This window comes from Sciurus vulgaris (genome assembly GCF_902686455.1).
Source record: "Sciurus vulgaris genome assembly, chromosome: 8".
Taxonomy (NCBI): Eukaryota; Metazoa; Chordata; class Mammalia; order Rodentia; family Sciuridae; genus Sciurus; species Sciurus vulgaris.
In genome coordinates, this window is record NC_136468.1 from 97,043,071 (window position 1) to 97,055,918 (window position 12,848).

A 12,848-nucleotide genomic window follows, 5' to 3' on the forward strand; every position below is an offset into this window, starting at 1 on the left:
TTTTAGATGAAACAACACATAGAATTAGAAAGGAAAAATGGTCATGGTTGTAATTTGATGAGAACAATATTTTGAAATTTGCTGGGCCTTATAGCAAAAAATCACTTATGATATAGTCTTAAGCACCTAAAATTATTTTCATAGGTATAATTCAAATCATCTCTTTTCCTTTAAAGTTAAAGTACTTCTTCTTCTTATCAAAGAAAATATAAAATAGATTGTTTCTTTCCTTACATCTCTCCCTACCGAACCATTACAGAGATGACCTCTGTGACTATTACTATAACTGCCATCTTTTTTTCTCTCTCCCTGAGCCTCCTCTTCTTCCTTCTTCAAAACCAAGGTCAAAGAACCAAATACAAATAAATAGATGAGTGAAAGGAAGTCTAGTAGAGCAGAGGAAGGAGAACAGGGGAGGGGAGAGAGGACAGGAAGGAAGGAGGGAAGGAAAAGAGGGGCCATGTACTGAAATCAAATTCCATGCAGGTATGAGTTTGTCGGGATGAACCGAACCACTATGTATAACTATAAAGGTCAAATGGAAAAAAAGAACCCAAGGTCAAGTTGTTTCTGTTTCTGTTTCTTGCAACTGCAGGCAGTCATGGTCACATGTGGGCCAGCCCTTGAGAACCGATGGTTAGCATGGGAACACTTAGCCAGGGCCCAAATGTAAGTTATTTTTTTTTTCTTTTTTTCTTTTTTATTGTAAACAAATGGGATACATGTTGTTTCTCTGTTTGTACATGGCGTAAAGGCATACCATTTGTGTAATCATAAATTTACATAGAGTAATGTTGTTTGATTCATTCTGTTATTTTTTCCCTTCCCCCCACCCCTCCCACCCCTCTTTTCCCTCTATACAGTACTTCCTTCCTCCATACTTGCCCCCCTCCCTAACCCTAACTCTAACCCTAACACTAACCCTTCCCTCCCCCCCATTATGTGTCATCCTCCACTTATTAGCGATATCATTCGTCCTTTGGCTTTTTGAGATTGGCTTATCTCACTTAGCATGATATTCTCCAATTCCATCCATTTGCCTGCAAATGCCATAATTTTATCATTCTTTATGGCTGAGTAATATTCCATTGTATATATATACCACAGTTTCTTTATCCACTCATCAATTGAAGGGCATCTAGGTTGGTTCCACAGTCTGGCTATTGTGAATTGAGCAGCTATGAACATTGATGTGGCTGTATCTCTGTAGTATGCTGATTTTAAGTCCTTTGGGTATAGGCCAAGGAGTGGGATAGCTGCGTCAAATGGAGGGTCCATTCCAAGTTTTCAAAGGAATCTCCACACTGCTTTCCAGAGTGGCTGCACTAATTTGCAGTCCCACCAGCAATGTATGAGTGTACCTTTCTCCCCACATCCTCGCCAACACCTGTTGTTGCTCGTATTCTTGATAATCGCCATTCTAATTGGGGTGAGATGGAATCTTAGGGTGGTTTTGATTTGCATTTCTCTTATTACTAGAGATGTTGAACATTTTTCCATATGTTTGTTGATTGCTTGTAGATCTTCTTCTGTGAAGTGTCTATTCATTTCCTTAGCCCATTTGTCGACTGGATTATTTGAATTCTTGGAGTAGAGTTTTTTGAGTTCTTTATAGATTCTGGAGATTAGTGCTCTATCTGAAGTATGATTGGCAAAGATATTCTCCCACTCTGTAGGCTCTTTCTTCACATTGCTGATAGTTTCCTTTGCTGACAGAAAGCTTTTTAGTTTGAATCTATCCCAGTGGTTGATTCTAGCTTTTATTTCTTGTGCTATGGGAGTCCTGTTAAGGAAGTCTGATCCTAGACCAACAAGGTGAAGATCTGGACCTACTTTTTCTTCTATAATCTGCAGGGTCTCTGGTCTGATTCTGAGGTCCTTAATCCATTTTGAGTTTAGTTTCGTGCATGGTGAGAGATATGGGTTTAGTTTCATTCTGTTGCATATGGATTTCCAATTCTCCCAGCACCATTTGTTGAAGAGGCTATCTTTTCTCCATTGCATATTTTTGGCACCTTTGTCTAGTATGAGAAAATTGTATTTATTTGGGTTTGTGTCCGTGTCCTCTATTCTGTACCATTGATCTACCTTTCTATTTTGGTACCAATACCATGCCGTTTTTGTTACTATTGCTTTGTAGTAGAGTTGAAGATCTGGTATTGCAATACCCCCTGTTTCACTCTTCCTGCTAAGGATTGCTTTAGCTATTCTGGGTTTCTTATTCTTCCAGATGAATTTCATAATTGCTTGCTCTATTTCTGTAAGGTACTTCATTGGGATTTAAATAGACCAATTTCAAGTACTGAAATAGAAGAAGTCATCAAAAGCCTACCAACAAAGAAAAGTCCGGGACCAGATGGGTTCTCAGCCGAGTTCTACAAAACCTTTAAAGAAGAGCTTATTCCAATACTTCTCAAAGTATTCCATAAAATAGAAGAGGAGGGAACCCTCCCAAACTCATTCTATGAAGCCAATATCACACTGATACCTAAACCAGACAGAGACTCATCAAGGAAAGAAAATTTCAGACCAATATCCTTAATGAACATCGACGCAAAAATTCTCAACAAAATTTTAGCAAATCGCATACAAAAACATATTAAAAAGATAGTGTACCATGATCAAGTGGGTTTCATCCCAGGGATGCAAGGTTGGTTCAACATCAGGAAATCAATAAACGTAATTCACCATATTAATAGACTTAAAGTCAAGAATCACATGATTATTTCAATAGATGCAGAAAAAGCATTTGATAAAATACAGCACCCCTTCATGCTCAAAACACTAGAAAAAATAGGGATAGTGGGACCATTCCTTAACATTGTAAAGGCCATTTATGCTAAGCCCATGGCTAATATCATTCTAAATGGTGAAAAACTGAAAGCAGTCCCCCTAAAAACTGGAACAAGGCAGGGATGCCCTCTTTCACCACTTCTATTCAACATCGTTCTTGAGACTCTGGCCAGAGCAATTAGACAAACCAAAGAAATTAAAGGGATACGAATTGGAAAAGAAGAACTCAAACTATCCCTGTTTGCTGATGACATGATTATATATTTAGAGGAACCTGGAAATTCCACCAGAAAACTCTTAGAACTCATAAGTGAATTCAGTAAAGTAGCAGGTTACAAGTTCAATTCCCATAAATCCAACGCATTTTTATACATAAGTGATGAATCTTCAGAAAGAGAAATTAGGAAAACTACCCCATTCACAATAGCCTCGAAAAAAATAAAATACTTGCGAATCAATCTCACAAAAGAGGTGAAAGACCTCTACAATGAGAACTATACAACACTAAAGAAAGAAATTAAAGAACACCTTAGAAGATGGAAAGATCTTCCATGTTCTTGGATAGGAAGAATTAATATTGTCAAAATGGCCATACTACCTAAAGTGCTATACAAATTCAATGCAATTCCAAATGTAAGTTATTGAATCTGCTCTCCACCCCACACCCATCGCTGCTTTATTTCCCTATACTCATTTTACAGACTCAGGTTGTCTACCCTTCAAAGGAATTTTATACTGGAATGTGCAGAATAAACATCGAGATTTAAAAAGGTAAAGCAAAAATAAAAGCAAACAAAACATTCTGGTTTTCACTTAGTGAGAAGCACTTTTAAAAATGGTTGTTGAACATCATAATAATTTAAAAAATCTCTAATCATTTTATATTTGGACTACCACCCCTTCAAATGCTGGAGTGAACTTTGAGAATTATTTATGCCATGCACCCTCCTGCAGACAGAGCTGCCCTGTATTAATGAAAATGTGTCTTATCAAAGCTCATTAAAGAAACAGGTCAACCTTAAAATAGGTCCCCCACTACATGAAGACAGGTTGTGACCTTAAACCTCCAAATTTCATTCCAGCTGGATGAGACTGGCAACATGGTTGGCATGATGGTTTAATCAACCTTCTGTGAGTCACAGAGTTAAGGAGGAAAATCTGTTCATCATGGTTCATCATGAAAGTCACCTGCTTAGCCCCAGAGTCCCTTCATTGGAGGTGTATATGTGTGGGATGTAACTCAAAGTGTAAAAGGAACCAAGTCTTCTAAGCAGCAGGCTAAGCTGTTTGTTACAGATAAAGTCAATTGCCAAACTAATGTCTACTGAGGGTCAGTAAATCAGGAGAGGGTGACTGTTTTCACACATCTGTTCTCAACTTAATGGTTCATTTGTTTAACTGATGACTGCTGTCTTTACAGGGGTCTGGTATGTAGTGGACTCAGGAGAGTGATAGATGGGTCTCTGCTTAATCTTTGTTTTAAACCAAAGGCCAATATTCCATCTGTGGCAATCCTGGACCATCAGAGCCTACTCATCGTATGGTGCCCAAGATCTATTCTCCTTTTCCCTGCAATAGAGCAAAGTTTCAAGAGCATGAACTTGAATGGGGGAGTGGAGATGGAGACCACTCAGTCAGAGAGTGAGGCTGGCCCTCTCTGAGCTGGGCAATGGGAGAGGGGAACTGAACATCGGTGTACCTTCAAGATCCTCTAAGACAGGACTTCATTATCAAAGACTTAAAATGAGAAGTAGTCTTCTCGACAAAAAGAGAACATACTGAGCCCCATAAATCCACACAAATTTAAAATCATTATAATGTGCAAGACTTATGAAAAGTAACAAGGTAGCACATTTGCTCTAAACTAATCTTGGGACACAATGCATAGACTACACATAATGCATGATATCTTCAGGAAACATCCAAACTCATGAGAACTATTTTCACCTAACACTATTTCCCTTTTTTCCCAGAGAATCATGTAAGACAAAAATGGTTGCATTTTTTTAAAGAACTTTTTTTAAAAAAAAGTTTTTTGGCTCACAGAAAGTTTGAGAGAAAGTTCTAGAGATTTCCCTTGGCCCGCCCCCGCTCTCACACATGCGTAGTTCCCTCATTTTCAACATCCACTGCCAGTGCATTTGCTATAATTCATAAGCCTACATTGACATTTAGATGGCATCATTATTACCATCATTATTATCTAAAGTTCACTCTTAGTATTGTACATTCTTTGGGTTTGGACAATTGTATAATGACATGTCCAAAAAATCCTTTGTGCTTGCCTATTTATCTCTCCCTCCTTCCTAACCTCTGGCATCCACTAAGTTTTTGCTGTTTCCATAGTTTGGCCTTTTCCAGAATGTTGCATATTTGGAATGTCAAAGAGTTGGGAAAGGTATTCACCCTTCACTTTGCCTTTTTTCCTTAGTAATATGCATTTGCATTTCCTCCTTGTCTTTTCATAACTTGGTAGGTTATCTCTTTTTATTGATGAATAATAAATATTCCATTGCTATGCTTGTACTGCAGGATTAAAAAAAGTCCTACATTAGGGTTTGCTTCTAGGTTTTGATGATTATGCATAATGCTACTATAAACATTCATGTGCAGGTATTTACATGGACATAAATTTTCAGTTCAGTTAGGTAAATATTCAAGAGTAAGGAGTTATAGGAAGGGAGAGGGGCTAGGAATAGAAAAGACAGAATGAATCAGACATAACTTTCTTATGTTCATATATGAATACACCACCATTAAAACTCCATATTATGTACAAGAATGGGATCCTAAATTAGAATAAGTTATACTCCATATATGTATAATATGTCAAAATATACTCTTATCATGTATATCTAAAAAGAACAAATGAAGAAAAGGGAAGAAAAAAAGAGTGTAATTGCTGGATTGCATGGAAGGCTATAGATAGTTTTTAAGGAAACTCATTGTTTCAGTTGTTTCAAAATGTGGTCATTCTATGGTGAGTAATGGTATCTCCCTGTTATTTTAATTTGCATTCCCTTAAGAGCATATGATGTTTGGCATCTTTACACATACTTATCTGCTATTAGTATAGCTTCTTTGATGAAATATTTGTTAAGTTCTTTGTATTATTTTTAAAATAGAGGTTTTTTTATTGTTGAGTTTTAAGAGTTATGTTTGTCATTTTTTGTCACTATAACAAAATGCCCGAGATAACTAATTCAAAAGGAGGAAAGGTTTATTTGGGTTCATGGTTTCAGAGTTTTCTGTCCCTGGTCATTTGACCCTGATGCTTTGGGCCTGTGGTGGCACAGTACCATCATGGTGGGAGTATGGGGCAGAGTAGGCCTGTTCACCTCATGGCTGCTAGAAAACAAGAGAGAAACAAGAAGGAATTGGGTTCCCAATAGCCCCTTCAAGGGTGTTCCCCCAGTTACCTTCCTTCCACTAGGCACCACATCCTGAAGGTTCCACCACCTTCAAATAGTGCCATAGGCTGGGGACTAAGCTCTTAACTCATGGTCTTTGAGAAACATTTAAGATCCAAACCATAGCAAGAAATCTTTGTGTATTTTCAATAATAGTTATCAGATTTTTTTTTTTTTTTTTTTTTGCAAATAGTTTCTTCATTTATGTGACCAATCTTTTTGTTTTCTTGGCATTATCCTTTGTAGAGTAAAAATTTTAATTTTAATGATGTCTGGTTTATCAGTTCATTCTTTTATGGCTCATACCTTTTTAGATCCTCAAATTTTATCACCAAACCCAAGGTCATCTAGATTTTCTCCTACATTGTCTTCTGGGAGTTTTATAAATTTACATTTTACATTTAAGTCTGTGATCCATTTGAGTTCATTTTTGTGAAGTCTGTGTCTACTTGTTCAATCCTTGAATATAGGATAGTAATTAACTTTTTTATATTAGCCTTATATTCTGCAATCTTGCTATGATTGCTATTAGGTCCTGGATTTTTGTTGTTGTCGTTGTTGATTCTTTTGAATTTTCTGTCGGGAGTGGCGACTGCTTTGAACTTTCCCGTGACAAAGGCAATCCCCTTCTGGAGAACTCTCTGCATGAGGGTGTTGATTTGAGATTGCCTAGTTGCTATGGCGATGCCCTGTTCAAAGGAAGATTCTGTGCCAGCCACAGAATTTATAGTTCTTAACCTTGTGTCCAAACTCCAGCTGCCCTGGGGTAGAAAATTATGGGTGCTAGCTGATAAGTTTTAATTGGGCTGTTTATAGCTTCAACTTTTGTTCCATATATATTGAAGAAACTTTCTCACAATGAATCCTTTTGATATTTAAACCTATATAATAAATGTGCTGAGCTTGCTCATGGTTAGTCTTCCCCCATCAGGGGTTGGCTGAACCACCAGGACCCAGCTTTTTTCTATTTGTGTGTCTGTTTGTATTTTCTTCATCCCCTCATGGACCACTCTGGTTAGCCCTGAATAAACTGTCCTGCAGGTCGTGACAATTTTCAACATAGAAAAAGCATGTTGTCTGAAAACAAAAATGATTTTATTTCTTCCTTCCCAATCAGTATGCATTTTATTTTCATTTATTATCTTATTATACTGTCTAGGACATCTAGTGTGATATTGAAAAGTATTAATGAGAGGGGGCTCCTTGCCTTGTGCCGGATCCTAATAGTATAATGTTAGGGGGAAGTGATATTGGCCAAATTATCTTGTTATTTTGTATGTATATATGAGTATAGAATAACGAATCCCATCATTATGTATAGCTATAATGCACCAATAAAAATGGTATAATGTTAGTTGTAGTTTTCTTGTAGTATTTACCAAGTCAAAGAAGTTTCCTTTTAATTTCTAGTTTACTGAGAGTTTTATAATGAATGGATGTTGGATTTTTTCAAATGATTTTTCTGCATCTGTTAATATGATCATGTGAGTTTTCTTCTTTAGCTATTGATGTGATAGGTTACATTAACTGATTTTTGTATGTGAACCAGCTTTGCATGCCTGTAATAATTTCTACTTTGTTGTGGAATATAATTGTTTCCCCATTATCAAATAGGTTCTATTTGCTAATGTTTCATGAAGATATTTTTCTCTATGTTTGTGAGAATGGGAAATATTATTCTGTAGTTTTCTTTTATTATAATATCATGATCTGGTTTTGATTTTAGGGTGATGCTGGTTTCCTCTGATGAATTAAGAAGCACTTCCTTAGTTTTCTCTTCTGAAGAGATTATCAGAATTGTTATGACTTCTTTCTTTAATGTTTGTTAGAATTCACCAGTTGGTCTATCTTTTTATTTCAAAGGTTAAATATTGATTCCATTTCTTTCATAGATGAAGTCCAATTCACATTTTCTGTTTCTTCTTGTGTAAGTTTTGGTGGCTTGGGGTTTTCAAGGAATTGGCCTACTTCATCTTAGTTATCAAATTTGGGGGCATAGTAGTATTCATAGTATTTCTTTTTTGTTTTGTCAACTTTTTGAATTGTTTTTGTTTCAATTTCATTGATTTCAGCTCTGATTTTAATTATTTCCTGTCTTCTACTACTTTTGGTGGTGTTTGTTCTTCTTTTTCTAAGGCTTTGAGCTGTAATGTTAGGTCATTTAGTTGTTGACTTTTTATTCTTTTCTTGAATGCGCCCCATGCAATGAATTTTCCTCTTAGTACTGCTTTCGTAGTGTCCCAAAGATTTTGATATGTTGTATCATCGTTCTCATTTACCTCTAAGAATTTTTTTGTCTCCTCCCTGATGTTTTCTGTTATCCATGTTTCATTCAATAGCATATTATTTAGTCTCCAGGTGTTGGAGTAATTTCTGTTTTTTATTTTTTATTTTGTCATTGATTTCTAATTTCATCCCATTATGATCTGATAGAACACAAGACAGTATTTCTATTTTTTTGCATTTACTAAGGGCTGCTTTATGGCATAACATATGGTCTATTTTCAAGAAGGTTCCATGTGCTGCTGAGAAGAAAGTGAATTTGCTCACTGATGGATGGAATATTCTATATATGTCTATTAAGCCTAGGTTATTGATTGTGTTATTGAGTTCTATGGTTTCTTTGTTTAGTTTTTGTTTGGAAGATTTATCCAGTGGTGACTGCAGTGTGTTAAAGTCACCCAAACTTTTTGTGTTGTGGTCTATTTGATTCCTGGAATTGAGAAGGATTTGCTTGATGTACATGGATGCACTGTTGTTTGAGGCATAAATATTTACAATCATTATGTCTTCCTGATTTATGCTTCCCTTAAGCAGTATGAAATGTCTTTCTTTATCTCTTCTGACTAACTGTGGCTTGAAGTCCACTTTATCTGAAATACGGATGGAAACCCCCACTTTTTTACTGAGTCTATGTGCGTGGTAGGTTTTTTCCCATCCTTTCACCTTTAGTCTGTGGATGTCTTTTTCTATGAGATGAGTCTCTTAAAGGCAGTATATTGTTGGGTCTTTCTTTTTAATCCATTCTTCCTGTCAATGTCTTTTGATTGAAGAGTTTAGGCCATTAACATTCAGGGTTATTATTGAGATATGATTTGTATTCCCAGACATTTGGGCTTATTTTTGGTTTTAACTTGAGTTGGTTTCTTCTTTGATTGTTTTTTTCCTCTCTTTGCTAATCTACATTGTTGTTTTTCATTTTCCCCTCATGGAGTATTTTTCTGAGAATGTTCTGTAGTGCCAGCTTTCTATTTGTAAATTCTTTTAGCTTTTGTTTATCATGGAAGGATTTTATTTCATCTTAAATCTGAAGGTTAGTTTTGCTGGGTATAGGATTCTTGGCTGGCAACATGTTCTTTCAGAGCTTGAAATATGTTGTTCCAGGCCCTTCTATCTTTTAGGGTCCGGACTGAAAAATCTACTGATATCCGTATTGGTTTCCCTGTATATATAATCTGATGCTTTTCTCTTGCAGTTTTCAAAATTCTATCTTTATTTTGTATGTTAGGCATTTTCATTATAATGTGCCTTGGTGTGAATCTGTTGTGATTTTGTGCATTTGGTGTTTTGTAAGCCTCTTGTATTTGATTTTCCATTTCATTCTTCAGGTTTGGGAAATTTTCTGCTATTATTTCATTGAATAGGTTGTTTATGTCTGGTTTGTATCTCTGTGCCTTCCTCAATCCCAATAATTCTTAAATTTTGTCTTTTCATGATGTCCCATAGTTCTTGGAGATTCTGTTCATGATTTCTTACCATCTTCTCTGTTTGGGCAACTTTATTTTCAAGATTAAATATTTTGTCTTCATTGTCTGAGGTTCTGTCTTCTATGTGGTCTAGTCTGTTGATGATACTTTCCATTGAAAGTATTTTTTATTTGGTTTATTGTCTCCTTCATTTCAAGGATTTCCGTTTTTGGGTTTTTTTTTTTTTTTTTTTTTTGAGAATATCTCTTTGTTGAAATGATCTTTTGCTTCCTACAGTTGCTCTTTCAACTGCTTATTGATATGATCATTCATTGTCTGCATTTGCTCTCTTATCTCATCCTTTGCTTCACGAATCAGCTTTTATAATCATGTATAATCTGAAGTCCTTTTTTGACATTTCTTCTACCATACTGTCACTGGATTCTATTAATATAGAATCTATATTTGTTTGGATCATTTTCTTCCCTTGTTTTTTCAAGTTATTCATGTATCTTCCCCTCTAGCAGTGCAGATCTGGGGTATTGCAGTTTCCTCCCTGTAGGCTTATATTGACCCTATAGGTTTTCAAAACCTTTACTTACAATGAGCTTCCAGTCTCCAGCAGGCATCTCAGGATGGGATTTGCCCCCCCTAAATATGAGAGATACAGCTTCCAGGATTATCCAAGATGGCCACTCTGGCTTCCAAATGTGTTGGCAAATGGGGAGCTGCAGTTTGGGGTGTGGGTGTGGTCAGCTGGAGGTCCTAGAGGTGGAGTGCGGTTGGTCAGGCAGGGGTCCTGGAGGTGGGGTATTGTTGGTCTGGTTGCGGAATCCTGGAGGCAGGGTGCAATCAGTCTGGGGGTCCTGGTGGTAGGGGTCAGTCGGTTTGGGGGTCCTGGTGGTGGGGAGCAGTCAGTCAATGTGAGGGCCCTGGAGGCAAGGAGTGATCAGTCAGGCTGAGGGATCCTGGAGACGGTGCTCAGTCAGTCTGACCAGGGGTCCTACAAGTCCTGGCTGTTGTCTCAAAATGGCAGTAGCCATGTGTAACCAAACCTGCAGGTACTGTGACAGTGAACTTCTAGGCAATAGCAGGCAGCTGGTGCTCCACTGGCAGTCTGTGGTCAGTCTGCTGACTGCTCCATAGTATTTCTTACTTATCCTTTTAACAACATGGGATCTGTAATTATGTTCTCTCTTTCATTTCTTCTATCAATTATTTGTGTCCGCTCTTGTTTTTTTCTTAGTTGGCATGGTTAGAGGTCTATAAATTTTATTGATATTTTCAAAGAGCTAGATTTTGGTTTTAAGGATTTGTTTATTTTAATTTAGTTTTAGTTTCACTTTTTGCTCTAATTTTTAAATTTATACTCCCTACTTGCTTGAATTTAATTTGGTCTTCTTCTCTTTCTCTAAGGTGGAAGCTTAGATTTTAGATCATTCTTCTTTTCTAATATTTGTACTCAATGCTATCAATTTCCCTGAGCTCCATTTTTACTTATTTCACAAATTTTGATAACTTGTAATTTCATTTTACCTCCTTCAAAATATTTTAAAATTTCTTTTGAAATTTTTTTCTTTGATCTGTGTGTTATTAGAAGTATGTTGTTTAATGTCCATATGTTGGTATTCCCTGTTTTTTGTTTTTTTCTTTTGTTGATTTCTAGTTTAATGCCACTGAGGTTTGAGATCAGTCATTTTAATTTCTATTCTTTAAATTTTGTTAAGGTGTGCTTTTTGGGTCAGAATGTGTTTTGTCCTAATGAATGTTTCATTTGAGCCTGAGAATAATGTGCAGTCTGCTATTGTTGGATAAAGTAGTCTTTGGATGTTTTTCTTTGCTTTGAAGTATGTTCCATCTAAAATTAATATAGCTACTCTTGCTTTCTTTGGATTAGTGTTAGCATGGTATATCTTTACTCATTTTTTGTTTTTCAAAAATCATCAGAAAGAATATTTTTAACCATACTCAAATCATTATAGAACAAAGGAATGAGTAGAATAATTCACAGCATATTTTCTGAACTGGCAGCAGAGAAAGTGGGTTAGAGGAAGGCCGAGGAACTTTGTCTTGCAAGAATCAGAACCAAGAGCTCTATAACCATCTGGTGACCAGTTTATGTTGTATCTATGGTTAGAAATGTACATGATAAGAACTCCAGGGATCTTCGAGATCTTTGTTTAAGGTCTGGGTCAACTGTGGCCATGAGGCAACATTTGTGTTGAGTTAGTCTTTGTATTAACCAGTGGCCTGCATAGGTTCCTTTGTGTGCGCATGGTCACCGCTCAAACTGGATCCTTGGTGACCTTATAGCCACTCAACACTTCTGCCCCAATTTCTCAATTCCAGCTAGTACACAATTCCAGCTTATGTAAGGGATAGACTTGGCATACAGTTCATTGTTGATTACATTTAGTGCAGTTTGGCTTTAATGGAAAAATGGATAAAGTTGGTATCAATCAGGATGTGAGAAGGTGGAAATGTATTATTCTACATTAGACGAATGTGCAGGAAGGGTGTTGGGGGACTTCCCTTTCCTGCAGTACACTGGGATCTTTCTTATTTCTTTTTAGGTTTTAGTCTTCCTTTTCATTAAGGCTCTCATCTCTGAGACTGAGCATTCATGTCATGGTCACATATATCCTTGCTTTAAAGCTTTCCTGTGTTCATGACACACACCCATTTGTTCCATATTCCCATCTATTCACTTTTCACCTATGCGTGTTTTTATATTTATAGTGATCTACTCGTAGATAACATGTATTTGGGTCTTGGTTTTGATCCACTCTGACAATCTCTTTTAATTGGTGCTTTTAGACCACTGGTGTCCAAAGTGTTATTGATATAGTTGGATTAATATCTATGATATTTGTTACTGTTTTCTATTTGTTGCTCTTGTTCTTTGTTTTTCCTTTTATTTTCCATCAGTTTTTTCTGCTTTGGTTTTTTTAACTTATTT

General features: G+C 36.4%; 1 protein-coding gene across 2 annotated transcripts in view; it reads right to left on the reverse strand.

The window, feature by feature from the left end:
* AOAH (acyloxyacyl hydrolase) overlaps positions 1-12,848 on the reverse strand; it is a 225,359-nt gene that overhangs the window by 158,047 nt on the left and 54,464 nt on the right. The gene's annotated exons all lie outside the window — the stretch shown is intronic.